Here is a 13,539-nt window from a genome sequence, read left to right as displayed (position 1 = left end):
GATCCACATTCCCCACGGAGCCCCCCAGCCCTTCCTCACTCACCGGGCTGCTCGCTGGGGGCTCCTCCTCAACGGGATGACGGCACCTTTCTCGGTGGTCTCTTCGAGCAGCGCAGGGCTCTCCTTCCCCACTGGAGCCCCGCCTGCACTCACCATCGCTCTCCTCTTGCTGCCGGCGGCCCCGGGGCTCTCCACAACTCATGGGAGCCCTGGGAGGAGGTCTTCTCTCCTTCTCTCCCGGTCCAGCGGAGGCCAATCACAGCGCGGCAATGGGGCGGGACTTCCTCTGCAACCCGGAAGTCCCGCCTATGGTCAGGCGCAACGCTGCCTGACTTCCTGTGCGGCCATTTTTGACGAGGCTTGGGCCGTGGCGGTGATTTCGGGGGCAAAACGAGTGGTGGGCACCCTCGAAACTAAAACAAAATAGAGAAGCGAGGTGGGCACTCGCAAAATAGTTAAATAAACGGGGCGGCACCCGTACTTAAAAAAAATATAAGTAGGGCTTAACGCTGGGTGGCCACACAAAGGGCAGGAGCGCTTCCCACAGGGGAAAACCACAGCGCTCTGCCCAGTAAGGGAAACAAAGCTCTCTCAAGGCGCTGGGGGGGCCCAGACAGTACCTAAAGTCCCCTGAGATGACCCCTACACCAAGAAGGGTCCACAGAAGTCCTGGACCTCAAAAATAAAGGTCCTGGGGCAAAATCAAGCAAAGGGGATCCCAAGAAAGAAAAGATCCTCCAGCATCCATCAGGAATCCAGGGGCTGGGCAGGGCCCAGGGATTCCCCTGGGCCCAAGCAGCAGCACGCCCCTGGTAGGATTCATGTCAGAAACAAGAACATTTTAGAAGGGGACACAGCCCCTTTTTATACAGAGAAAAGTCTTTGAAGTCTTTGTGCAGGCAGTGTGAGAACGAGTTACAACTGGTTTTAGGGAACTCTCTTCAGTGTCAGGGACAGAGGTGACAGTCGCCCAGCGGGAGGTGGAGCCAGCATTTTGGTCAGGCAGGCACAGCCCTGGTCACTCCCAGGTGCCATCTCCTCCCACTTCCCTGGAAGCAGATGCAGCCTTTCATCCACGGGCTGACTCAGACAACCTCCTGGGGCTCCCCAGCCCCTGTCACCCTCAAACCAGACAGTCAATCCACAAGCAGGCCCAGGCACTCCTGGACCAGGCTCACCAGCCAATCACACGCCAGACACAAATTACACAAATATGCCAACTTCTAAAAGTGGCACTTCTAGACTAGACACAGTCATGCCGCATATATCATTACACAGCATTCAATCTCACCAGTTCATACATATCAAACTCGACCCTGCACTCCCCACACATCAGGAACTACCATGGGCATACATATTCCCCATACATTCCTATGGGATGGCAGGTCACTCACCACACATACACAGAGAGCTCAAGCACTTTACACTGTACCACAGTGAAAAAGTGCGCAGAGGCCTAAAATCACCAACACCAGGTCACAGAAACAGGCTAGGAAAAAGCAAAAGGTCTCGGGTGAACCTGCCAAAAGGGCTGGGTCCAACAGGCCCCCACTGTCTCTTCCTGCACATAAGAGGTCAGAGGGTTAGCAAGGGGCTCTCACCACTTGAGACACCATGATACCCTCTCAATGGGCCCCCACTGTCTCTTCCTTCACATACAACGTTAGCCAGGGACTCACATCCCTTAGGGCACCATGTCAATCTCTCAAAGGGCCCCCAGTGTCTCTTCCTTCACGTGAGAAGTTGGCCTGGTTTATGCTGTCTACTAGTTCTAGTGGGCACTTTGTACCAGTCCAAACAACCCTTTTTGATGGTAGGTTAAAGACAACCTTTATTGAAAGCTATCCTAATGGTTATAGGGAGCAGCTTTCAAGCTAAGTCTTGAAGGAATGTAAAGCAGCCTGTCTTACCAGTCTATAAGCTCTTGAGTAACCAAATGAAACAAGATCCACACAAGGTATATATATAAAATATAAGTAGTTATTTCTAAAACACTCCCCACTAATCTCTTTATGAGATTAGAGGTCAAAGCACATACGTTGCAATCAATAAAACACAGTAAATTAGCACAATATACGATAGGCCCGAGGGGGGGGGGGTGAATCATATACTAAATGAGTGGTATAAGAACCTCGACTAGACTAGACACAGTGCCTAGAGTATGTAGAATTGCTGGGGCCCCCACGGAACCACCCAAGGTAGTGACACAGGAGACCCATGGGGACGAGTGCAGTGTCTGAACACAGGAGCGAGCCCTATACAATGCTATGAGAAAGTTGCGGTTGAGAAATTAGAGTTTAAGGGCACTTAGCGGTGAACTAGGAACAAACCCTTTCAAACTTAGAAGGTTCTAATGTCAACACCCACAGGAGCACCCGAGACTCATGTTACCTAACCCAGGGAAGCCAGGTGCATAGGTGTCAAATGCCAGAATAACAGTAGTTTAACTTATACCTGAAACCCTACACCGCCATAAATAACATACTGAGTTACTTCAAGTGTCCGGGAATGCACCCTGCATTCAGACAACTCACTCCTCTTTCTCACCCTTCACTTTCACACTCACCCTGCACTCACAGCAATCACACTGCACTCCCAATGCACTTGCGCTGTTCACCCTGCAGTGACACGAGCACACTACTCACCCTACACTCATGTCACACTTCACTCACCTGTCCCCCTCACTGCTCAATCTGCAATCTCACTCAAATAAGACCATCCCTAACCATGCATTCTTTTGTCCAAATCTGCACTTACATATGGTCACCTCATTCACCCTAATGTCGCTCCTCTTACCCTACTCTCACACAGTTGAACCACTCACCGTGCACTCTTTAATCTATGCCTACTCAGGACCAATAACTTTTAAACAGTAGGCACAATTTTTCCAGAATGGATGACTGACGACTCCGTGCAGTAATCACCAAGGTGGGATTATGATCAAAAGAAATACCATAAAGGGACCTGCAGAGAGATGAAAAACAAAATAGTGTGCATATCTCTCACCTCTTAAGCCATTGCTAAGCACTGCATCCTATTGCACAATAAGCTGCCTGCACGCCAGTCAGTGGTCCTCATGCACAACATGGAATGGGAACACTTCCAACATAGCATCAAATAATATATATATAATAATAATGTAGCTTGCTACTCATGTAGGCAAGTGCTTCAGTGCCCCATCTAGTGGTAGTAGGCCCTTCTATAAATATAAAAATACAATATAAATTCAAAACCACTCCATCCCCTGTCGTCTTGGCTCTGTCCTTTAGCTCCTGCCTCCTTGCAGCCGTCCATTCAGTTCATGCCTTCTTACATCTGCCTTCTACTCCTGCATTCTTGGCTCTCACCATCCTCATCCAACTTTTGAGTGATTACGTCCTCAAACATCTGCATCAATGTTCTGAAGCATCCAAACAGTTTTCTTCCTCAGCCTTGTTTGCCTGCCTGTTTTGCAATGCTTACTAATAAAGACATGATGGTAGAAATTTAAATTGCTTCCTTATTTCACATTATTATTATGCACAACCTTTGCCAGTCGCTAATGTGTGGTATGCAGATAATTCACCAGTCTATTTCTCTTGACTTTCATAGGCTACTGAGTTATATCTTGTGTACTTCTCATGTATATTGTCAGTCAAGTTTGTATGGCTTTGCAGGTTTGGGTTTATCTTTCAAAGTTTCAAGCTATTGTCCATTAATGTCAATTCTATTTCAGACCCTTCATAGCTGTACTTTGTTCTTCAGCCATAGGCAGTTCCTGAGACAATAGGATCGCTTCTTGGCATTGTTCTGATTGCTGCCTCAGTTAAATAATCTGTTTTTGACAGTATTGTTACAAATGGCATAGCGTGTATGTAAAGAGTATTTCCCATTTTCTCATTAGAACTTAGAGAGAGACAATATATAGGCTAGGCATTTCATTTAAATATTGAAGGTTTCAAACCAAAATAAATTAGATTTCTCAGTGGTAGGGTGAAGTGGTAGGTGATGGGCTGGGCCACTGGGGGGTGGTGAGGGGGGCCCCCTCCATGTGCTTTGCAGGGGGCCCCTCAAGTTTTGTTACGCCACTGATGTGCTACTGACTAGTTGTAGTCAGACTGGTATTGCGATTCTGCTCTAATTGTAATTCCTTTAACTTTGAACCGACTGCTCAGCTAATAATATCTTCAAATGGGTTATCTATTGATTAAACATTGTTAGAATAGATGGGCTTGTGATGAAGATAATAGTAGAGAACTACTTTTTCACTACTATTTTTCATCTAATTCAAGAGTGGCTCACAGAGAAGTGAGTTTTCTAGAACAAGCTTAAATTCCTACACCTTCGTACTGGGGCAGCCTCAGACAGATCACAAGCGCATTTATGATTAAGGGCAATATTACTACCGGAGTATACTCTTCTAGGTACTCTTCCATCCCTTTGTGAATTAACCTATAATGTTCAACTTTCTATTAGTAATACTGCAAAGATGGCACAGTCCATCTACTTATACAAAAATAATATGATTATTCCTACAATATTGTAATTTTATTCCCATTTTAGATGCTTTGTGGACAATTCACAAAGTTATGAGTTACACAAATGATTTCTACAGGAGTACAACTTTAAGAATTTTATAATGGCTTTGGAATTGGTCCTATGGTCTATGTAAGTTGGTGCAGGGAGAAAGGCTTCTTTGAAGCAAAGGCATTTTATTCCAAAGTACTAATGGAGGTGCGCCAGTCGCCTGTCTTATGTCATTTTGTCAAATACTTTCACATCTAAGATTACACAGAGTTATATTTTTTTTATGCACACATATACTTTGGGAGTGGCATTTTTCAACACAGTGCTCAGAAGATGAACCTGGGACTGTATTGCATTAATATGGGCACACCGTCTTTGTATGCATCTGGTACACCCTCACTGAGTGTGCCTAGTGCAGACCTGAATTGTGGAACTCAAGCCGGCACTAGAGACAGCCCAGCACAGATAGTTCCAAATTGTCTGAATTCAAGTTGCCAAAATTGCATTGCTTAATTTTAAAGTTGGGACCGGGATCCCCCACCCCACAGGTGAGTGCAGTGTTTGGCTACATTTACCTATATGGGAGGTCTAAGTTAGTCCTAGGAAGCCTGTACCTACCTCCAAAGGATGCCTTGAGGGTCATACTGCGGTCCAAAAATGCATTTTTGCCTGTTTGCTAGTGTGGTTAATAGGACACAGTGGTAAACACATTGCCTAATTTGCTTAAAGACTCGGATCAATGCAAATTAGGAAATGTCCTCGTATGATTGGGCCAACGCAGTTTGCAAACATGCATTTAATTTAATTGAGAGAGTTTAGAAGCATCTTCCTCTATGGTAATTAAAGCATGTACAAACAAAATGCAGCCCTGGAGGATACACTAAATATGCACCATCTAAGATGTGCTCCATATTTAGCGCACCCCTGGATAATGAGGTGTCGCAAGGGTCCCCTCCAACCCCTTAGTGAGGAGCTAAAAGACAGTCTCATTGGAGCATATTGGAGTTTCAAAGCTCTGGGACCCAATGCCACTCTGTCTGCTGCAACAATTATAGCTACAACCCTGTATGTCTGCCTTTTTTAACCAGCATCTAACCTGCCCCTCAACCACTAAAATTACATTGCACAGCAAGCAGATCGTAGAATGAAAACATTCTGATAAGCTAAATTGTTAATGAAATTGTTCTTCATTAATTCAGAGGCATTTCTTATCTCTGAAGATTCGGGACAGAAGGGATACTTGCCAGCAGTAATCTTTTCCATCACTTGATGTTAGCATCTAATGAATCCTACAGTCAAACACAGTACAAGCCACACTGGAACTGAGTCATAGGACCTTATCTACAATATTCAACATCATGTATAATTTTATTAGGGGATGTACCTTTCTGCTTATAGAATGTCCCTTCCAGGGACTGCAGGACTTGGTACAGTGCCAGAGTCAAGGCTCTTCCAAAGACATATGAGTGTTCTCTTAATGGCCACTGCTCATTTGCCTTTCAATGAACTAGAGTGCTCTTTGAAGATGACTGAGTGCTTCAGCTTCATGAAGATCATTGGTTCAATACAATATGGCTGATGCTGGTCGGTGACAGGATCTCTGAACAAAGTAATCAAACACTCTAGGCCTAATTATGAGTTTTGTGGTCCTCAGACTCATAATGGTGCACCAGTGGCGGTCTGGGAAGCGCTGCACTGGTGGTCCGACCACTGGATTACAACTTGGGCGGTCGGACCACCATAGCACCACTGCAACCACGAGGGTTCAGAGATCCCTGGTGATGGCCTGGTGGTCTGAGGGCTGCAATATGCTTAGTGGTGCCTGCTGGTCTTGGAGGATCTTCCTCCATGAAACTGCTGGTGGTGGCCCCCTGTTGCCCCTGTGCACTGGGGTGCATGCAGGGGGGCACATGTTGTGTCCAACTGCGTACTCACACCCCATTCCTGCACAGTATGGACTGCACAGTCCACGACGTGCATGAAGGTGCACTGGTGGTCCCGCAGCAGTCTAGTTTAAGGCTCACATATAAGCTTTTAAATTGCACCACTGTGGGACCACCATGGCACCCACCTGGCAGACCCCTATTTTACTGTCAATCGGGCAGGCAGGGGTAAGATATGGCGTTGCAGGACTGGGGCAGTGGTGTGCTGTCTACTCCCACACCACAAAAACCTGTCATTATACCCTATATGTGCACTTCGAGACTTAGATGCATGTCTTCTATGCAGGACAAAACACTGTAAGTGTAAGTGTAAATGTGTGTTTTTTTTCTCAAGGGATGAAGAAACACAGAATGGAGGCAAATTTGTTTTGCTAACCTATGTACCCGTCCCTTGAAATAAATGCATTTCACTAACTGCTTTCCATTTGGGTAAACTTGGGAAAACCTTCTTACTAGGGTGGCAGATCTCATTAACAGCGACCCACATTAGGGTTCCAAAAGCCTTTGCTGTCGGATGCACTAGAAATCTAAGCAGCAGCCCCTCAAATGTTATGGCATATAAAAAAGATGGTAGGCCCATCAGCAAAGATTAATGAGGTGTACACATCCCAGCTGGCTAAACAAGATGTGCCCTATGGACTTCAGAAGCGAGCTTTGCACCCCCTCATGTTTATGGTGGTGTTTTCATGATCTGCGGCCGGCACTCAATTCCTGTTAGACAGTGCAAGCATTGAGAGGAAGGAAAGGCTAGTGGTGTGTGTGGAGTGCTGATGGCACTTGGAAAGAGGCTTTTCAGTACAACAGTTCCACTCGGTTCAGGTCAGCTTTGCTAGTCAATCAAGATGCATTGTTGCTGCTGCCAGAACCTTGTCCGCAGAGTTAGGTAAACTCTTGGAAACTGCTTGTGATCATCTTTGAGCTGACTGAAGTTTGAACTGACAACAGAGAAGCATTCGTAGAAATCAATTTGTGTTCATGGGGACAAACTATGTTTATTAAATACTGTTTCGAAACTATTCATCAAAGATTATAAACTTGTTTTTTTTTGTATACCTTTATATTTTAGCTTGAGGAATGTGAAGGATCCTTATCACTTTAAAAACGTTGATATATTTTTCTTTAAATACACATATAGTATTGCGGTACTGATGTAGGGTGGGAAAATTATGATATGTAAAATGTATATACTAACTACTTTGAGTGTATTTTCAAAACAGGGATTTTGTGTTTTGCAAAGACAGAAGTTATCTGTAGGGAGAAACACAATAGCTAAAAAAATACTTCTGAGGTCCATTTCATAAATTATATTTGTGTTTCAAATTAAGAAATGCTCAGTTCCATCAAAACTTCTGAGATATTCCCAAGTGACACTTTGGGTGATATAAGATGATTGGCACTCTAGCAAGGTTGATAACACATAAAATAGTTTTCTTCTTATTTTTTAGATATTAATGGTTATTCACTTAAAGGCAGTGCCCAGCAGAAGAACAGGTCACAGTAGTGGTAGACTGTGTCTCAGCTTTTTCTCTCATCCCAATACCCTTTCGACCGGTTTACTGCTAGCCGACATACTATTTCATGTACGTTTGACTGTGGATTAGAAGAGGTGTAATAGTATTCACTGCTCTTGTTGGATCCGGCCTACATTGTTAGTGCTTTCTGACAGCTTCACAGTGGGTGTTTATGTCTCCACAAACTTGTGGTTCAATACCAAAATGTATGGCCTTTTGGCATCTGAGAGACTCTTTAATCAGATGATGCTTCTAGATGGCCTGTAACACTGAGCACCGACAGCTAGTATATTTAACAATCTTCAGCTCTGACCCTCACCCAACCTGAACCCTATCATTCAACTTAAGTCTTTTTCAATTAGGAAAGTAGGTAATTTAGACTATAAAGACACATGGGCAACTGATGACAACATCAGGCATGTGGTACATTGTTACTTGTTAAAGTCACTCTGCCAAAGCCTTGGAGCTTGGCAGTGCTGTGCTTAAAAGGTACTACAAATACCCACTTTAACAGTAAAAGGTTTGCTCACTTCAGAAGGATGAAGTGCAGAGTCAGTCTCTCTAAGATTCTACTGGCCAGCTAAAGGTTCATTGCAGATTTGCACTGCAGTTTCTTCAATCTGCCCAGCTATCGCCTCAGTTGATATGGACATCTGTCCATCAGGTAATAGTATAATCTCTTTCACAACTTGTATCTCACAGATTTCCTGCCCCACTGCCCAAAACTAGGTTTAAACCTCCAAAACACTACCACCACACTTGTAACCCTCTCAATGAGTGATTTGATAGCCTCCTTTATTAAACCCTTTTAGTGCAACCAGTGCTTGGATCCAGGCTTCTGCATATCAACTCCATCTATACTTACCCCTAAATTACACACTGCCTGAAGCCAACCTTTTTTAAACCCCTAGCAAACTCTACAACATCTAAAGGCTCACTTCCCAGCATTGCGTCCTGACTTTATCAGCCTGTCTCTCACCCACCAGCTAACCACTTCCTCATTTCCAACCATCCTGTTTAGAGTCTCTTTTAAGTGGAACTCTTGTTTGACTAACAGGGTACGACAATAAAAAAAAAGATTTAGAGACAATTTTGAGATTTTCGCATAGTTTCTGACAGATGCCTATTAAAGAAATGCTAACCTTGTCTAACTCCTAATATATTTCAGTGTGGTTATGTGGGGTAGGCCTATGGGGCTACACAAACACAACCATTCTCCTGCGGGCAGAAAATTATTTCATTCACAGATTATTGAAGACCCCTCCGTGGGCTACCACTCTGGTCTGCTATGAAGAATTAGGTTTTAGGTACCTTGAAGACAATTAGGCTTCGCTCCTGTTTTACTGTGGATTAAGTTACGGATTTACCGTGAGGCCCACGTGGTCAGATCCTATATTTTGGATTGTCTATCCTTAGATCAAGTTGCACATATTCCATGGGTTACATATTTGAAACAAACTTTTTATGCCATTAGAATAAAAGATATGTATGATATTCCTCTTCAAATTACCCCTAAAAATAAGGACGAAGTTAAATTACAATTTATAAACTTTCGTACAGACACACAAATATGGAACGTGCAGTCTATGGTTTCTCTGAAAAGAGATGTTGAGATTTTGATAACAGATCACTTTGAACCGAATATGCCTCCTTTTCATGCATGCCGCTAACCTGCAAGCAATTACAACATGGTTGTTACCACGACCGAGTTGTAACAACGCATACCAATACCACGCAAGTCGGAACACCGACTAAAATATGTTTTATTGACTCATTTGGCCTTTGGCTGATTAAAGCTTTGTCTGAACCTGTGTTGGACTTGGCCCTTTTTGCAGGGTCATCCCAGAACTTTTTTCCTTCCTCCGGCATGTTATGTTGGTGGTGGTTTTAGGACTCTGGGCACTTTATCACTGCTGTTCAGTACTACCGTGCATGTACTCCCTATGGTAAACATGGTAAGATTGGTCTTCACCTGTTTGGGATATTAAATTTACCTATTAGTCCCTTGTAAATTGGTATCGCATATACCGAGAGACAGTAAATTAAATGCTACTGGTGGGCTTGCAGCGCTGCTTGCACCACACACCAAAGTGGCCTTTCAAACCTGTCCCAGGCTTCTGCCATTTCAGGGCCTGAGTGCGCAGTTTACTGCCACTGTGACGTAGCACATACAGTGGCTGCCACGTCTGTGACTCCCCTTTTACTACATATCAGCCACCATTAAGGCAGGTGTAGGTAAAAGTTAGGACATGGGTCTTAACTGTATGGCATGTCCTGGTAGTGACAAACAGCCTACCTAGTTTCTCACTGCCATGAGGCTGCCCTCTCACAGGAATGCATTGGGGATTACCTGATATGTCAAGTCAAGTCAAGTACATCTTTATTCGAATGTATAAAAACATCCACAAAAGCAAATCAAACGTCAAAGGAGAAATATATCACTTATTCAATAGTTAAAAATCATCTGACATAATCAGTTAAAATACACAAATGATGACAAAACGAAAAAAGACCAGTTATATTGGGTGGTCAGCGCTTATGTGCAAAGTCTAATCCACTATAGGAAGCACTCTTTAACGTCTTGCCTGGCCCTGGTTTTTAAAGGGCCTCTATGCTAAATGGAAAACCAGGTGAAAAATATAACTATGAAATTTATTATATTACACAAGCCCAGGTTCCAGCAAATTGTTATAATTCTAAGACATTTGAGCATATAATGTTACGGACTTCAGCCCAATCATGATATTAAAACCATAGTATTTCTAGTATTAAAAAACGAACATAAAAATTACCCCAGCCAGCGACATATTTCTAAAGTAGATAGGGGCTTATATACAAGCCCTTTGCGCCACTTTTGCGTCATTTGTAACATGGGAAAAGTTACGCAAAAGTGGCGCAAGGGGCTTGTAAATCTGCCCCGTAGTGTTTGCAAGTATACGTAAGAAGGGCGGCATTCGGTAAAACTGTGCTGCTTTAATATTGGTAAAATGTATCCTTTCCATAAATGAGTATCAAACTTGCAAAAGGAAATCACATGCATTGTATCCTGGGACAGCAGGTTATCGCACAGCAGTAAATCAGATTTTGTGCCCAATCATTTATTTTTGGAAAGCGGACAAGTCAATGGAAGATGTCAAGTCTTAGCTTAGTTATAATAAATCTGTGTCTACCATGCAAAACTGATTTCAGGTAAGGTTGCATATTAAAAGTAGTTAAAAGTAATTGGTTCTTTAATACACTCGGTTTAGGGGCTTCAGGTATCCATGAAGGTTCTCTAAGTGCAACAAGCCTTTCTCTTTTAGAGTCTTTTTGCTAATAGAGCAAAGGGTTTCAGGCCTGTCAAAATACTCGGAGCAACCCATATCATGAAAAAAGCGTTGGACATACGTTAACCATAATATTCTTGTGTGCAAACTAAGGGGCATATTATCAAGGGGGTTTATCTCCGCTTTTTTGGCTTTAAAAGCCAAGAAAGCGGAGATAAAATGATCTCCCTATTACCTAGCTGTCGCTAACACCAGTTAGCGACAGCTAGTAGGAGATAGCGACCATCTTGGGCCCCACTTTGCATGTCAGTGATATTTATCACTAATGACATGCAAAGTGGGCGTGCCAAGATGTTAGCGACTGAAAACAGTCGCTAACATCGCTATCTCCTATTACCAACTTTTGGAGATATTCGCGCTAAGCGCGAATATCTCCAAAAGCTAACACCTGCCCTGAGCAGTTCTTAGCCATGTTATCCAATGGGAGGTGGATAACATGGTTAAGAGCATTAGCTCGGTAATGCATGAATATCGCTGACTTTTCAGCGATATTCATGCATTGCAGCGATTTTTATCGCATTTGCGATAAACCTTGGTAATATTAAGGTTTATTTGCGGTAAAAATCGCCGCAGCTCTGCTGTAAAGTTTTGTCTCTAACCAAGCAATAGCGATAATTATCGCTATTGCTTGGTAATATGCCCCTAAGTTTTAAACAGTCCCCAATAATTGCTTGATTCAGTTCTGTGTACTCCGAAGACCAAATTTTGTGCCAGAGGAATATTGGTTGCAGCTTTATTGAGTCTGAGACATATTGTGCCCCTAATTCTGTGTGGGTAAGGTAGGCTGATGTACTTTTAGGGATGGCAAGTAAGTGCCTAAAGAAGTAGTTTTCCACCTTTTGCAAGTCAGCACAATTTCTATATCCCCACAATCCTGCCCCATATGTACTATGCTTAGACACTTGGCTTTATAAATTGTCATCACTACCTCAGGGGGATTTGTGCCCAAGCGTGTTGCAAAACAGTGAAGAGCCATACAGGATTTGCTAAATAGTAACTTCCTGTTTTCAATGACTTCATTCCACAGACAGTCTCTATCACGGAGGACACCCAGGTAGGAAAATGTATTGGTAAAGGCAATGGGGGTGTCATCAATTCTTATATCTCTGCATTTTTAGTCATCCTACCACATTTCATAATAAATGTTTTCCCTATATTGATCATAAGACAAAGATCTTTCATGTATTGTGAAAAGTTTGACAGCAGGGACTGCAGGGCAACGGGTGTATGAGCCATGAGGACGGCATCGTCAGTGCAGAGGAGGGCCAGGACAGGGTGCGATCCTATTTAAGGTAAGTCTTTAGATCTTGTTGCGAGTACCTCCCCTACACTGTAGATGTGTAAAGAAAACAGTAAGGGGGGCAGGATCCATCCCTGCTTCACCCCTCGCTCTACCCTGAAAGCTTTGGAGCATTTTTTCCCACTACCATATCTCACCCTGGTTTTGCAACCCGAATACAGGTCCCTCAATAAACTTAAAATTGGTACCTCCACTACCATATCGTTCATTTTTTGACAGAGCTTGGAGTGTATGACACAGTCAAACACAGATGATAAGTCGACGAAGGCTAGGAATAAGTTTCCTTTCTTGACGTGTACATACTTTCCAAATAACAGGTTTAAATTAAGGCTCTGCTCGATCGTACCGATTCCCGGCCGAAAACCATATTGCAAGTCTGACAGGGTTATTTCGAATTCCGCCCAGTCCTGCAGTCTTTTTAAGATTACACACCCCACTATCTTGACAAGAGAATCAAGGAGTAAAATGGATCTATAACATGCGTGATTGAGACGATGAGAAGATTGGGTCGACAATAGACTATGCCCAAGTGGGCAACTTCCCTTTTAGACAACAGGACCGTAATACCATGTTTAACACAGGCCCCCAGAGATCAATATTGGGCTTGTATAAATCAATCGGTCCCGTAGCCTTTCCACTTTTGCTCTCTAGTATCGCATGTTTAACCTCTTCCACTGAAAAAGGAGTAACTGAGGAAGCTAGAGATGGAATGATATTTTCAACATGGGTTCTTGCTTACATTCAGGTCTACATTTGCACACTTCGGTGGGATTTCTAGGTGTTTTGTGTAATTCCTCTTTTAGGGCCATATGTATCAACACATTTCCCCATAGACACAGAATGGGCAAAACCCTTTGATACATCTGGCCCTTAATCTTTTAACTGCTTTAGTGCACGATGAATCAAACCATCCATGTTCCTTCTGTGTAGCCCTCTCAACCTTGACGAAGAGG

Source organism: Lissotriton vulgaris, chromosome 10 (genome assembly GCF_964263255.1).
Source record: "Lissotriton vulgaris chromosome 10, aLisVul1.2, whole genome shotgun sequence".
NCBI lineage: Eukaryota > Metazoa > Chordata > Amphibia > Caudata > Salamandridae > Lissotriton > Lissotriton vulgaris.
The sequence above is the reverse complement of the archived record's forward strand: the minus strand, read 5'-3'. Positions refer to the sequence as shown.